The sequence below is a fragment of the Sceloporus undulatus genome, chromosome 6, assembly GCF_019175285.1.
Source record: "Sceloporus undulatus isolate JIND9_A2432 ecotype Alabama chromosome 6, SceUnd_v1.1, whole genome shotgun sequence".
Lineage (NCBI taxonomy): Eukaryota > Metazoa > Chordata > Lepidosauria > Squamata > Phrynosomatidae > Sceloporus > Sceloporus undulatus.
This window is the reverse complement of record NC_056527.1, coordinates 101753162-101755250: the sequence shown is the minus strand read 5'-3', so window position 1 is coordinate 101755250 and position 2089 is coordinate 101753162.

Sequence of the window (2089 nt, the reverse complement as noted above, 5' to 3'; positions counted from 1 at the left end):
CGTGTGTCTGTTTTTTTTTTTCTGGGTGCTTCATGTTGTTTTTTATTGGGAATGCAGGTTCACTTTCAAGGCTTCTTCCTTCTTCCATGGATCTACCTGGCTCCATATCTGTACATGAAGTAAATCTTGGCAGCCAAATCATCTTTCTAATTAAATACTCTAAAAACTATTCTCTTTGGGTTTTCAGATTTGGGAGGAGGCAATAATGGCTGTTCAGATTTTTTTCTGATCTTGGAAGCTCATCAGGGTCAGCCCTGGTTAGTACTTGCGTGGGAGACTGCTAATAAATACCAGGTGCTGTAAGATATATTTTAGAGGAAGGATCAGGTAAAACCACCTCTGAATACTCCTTGCCTAAGAAAACCCTATTAAATTCATGGGGCTGCCATAAGTTGGCAGGTGACTTAAAGGCACATATGCACACAATAGTGCCTGTGGCCCTTTGCTAATACATAATTTGATGGACGCAGAAGAATTTGCAACTAATATTTTTATGTAAGCCTTTTTCTCTTTGTAACAATGAAAAAATGGAACAGCTCAGATGCTTAACATATAAAAGATATAGCTGAAACACCAGGCGTTTTGTGAACCCATCACATTCTTAGGTCCCAATGCAACAATGGACAGAAAGGCTGGCCACAGGATCTTTGCACGTGTATGGACACCTTGTGCCAATCTAATAGGAGGGAGCACTAGAAGCAACAAAAGATATGAAGCAAACTCAAACCAGGGGCATCACCCATTTGAGGCAGAAAAAACAATTATAATGCATTGTGATCAATTAAGAAAGAGACATGGGGAGTGCTGAAGAAAGTAAACAATACCAATGTGCCAGAGAATAGGTCAGTGGGTATATTATAGAAGTAACTGAGAAGATGGGTGAAAGAGTCTGATGATTGGTGTGACTTATAGGGCATAGCTGCAAAAGTTGCCTCTGCTCTTGCTCCATAAAACTTCGCTGGAGTGATGGTTAGAGAAGCACAAGTCAAGACCCAGGAATCTGAAACACTTTTACAGTTTTGCAAGCAAATGCTTCATGAGGACTGGCAACCACTGTTTCATCCTTTGCATGATGCCACCTACATTGTTGCTGTTGTTACATGCCTTCAAGTCAATGGGAATCCTGGCCTAGGGCTTTCTTGGCAATATTATTCCAAGAAGGTTTGCCGCTTCCTTCCTCAAGCTCAAAGAGTGTAATTTGCCCAAAGTCACCCATTAGGTTTCCATGCTGAAAGAGAATTTGAACCCTGGTCTCCTTGAGTCCTAGTCTAACACTCAGACCCAGGTTTGGGGGGAAAATACAGATTTAAACAACAAAAAAATAAAATAAAATAACTGGGTTTGGAGATTTAAACCAGGTTTTTTGCATGAATCTTATAATGGGTGTAAAACTGGAATCTTGCTTATATTAATACTGTGAGACATTGTTTTATGTATTACAAAGCTAGGTCATGTTTTAATGCTTTCTAGCATTAGCAAGCCAAGGTTATTAAGCTTTGATATGATTTATAGCTTTCAACATACACCCATTTTACTACTTATTTTTCCTGTTCAATATGAATATTTATAGACTATACATAATAATGCATGCAAAATACTCTGTTTTTTGGGTTGAATAATTTTTTTCTGAATGGCATTTTTTGCACTATAAAATATTTTTTAAGAAAGTGACTGACACTGGATGCTGGCCTTGCAATGAGCAATTGCCAATAAAGTTAAAATGCTTAAAATTCAAGCACTCACTGTTGATCTAGTAAAAGAGTTGAAAATAGTAAATAGCCAAACTTTTAAAAAATAATAATTAAAAAAGGAGTGTTTTTAAGCCATTAAACTTGGTTTTAACCAGCTAACCCTGCTCAAACCACTCCACCATGCTGGCTGTTCACTTAGCTGCCTCTGTTTCTAAGATGGTCCTGTGTTTAAGCTAGTTATGATTTATTCAGATGATGTAAAGTCTCACCATCTTGTAAACTTGGACTTAACTGTGCTCAATCCATATAATGGAGCTGTATTAGAAGGACAATTTTCTTCATCAGTTGCATTTTTGGTAGGCATGTTGTTTAAGTATAATGAGTGTGGAGTTGATTAC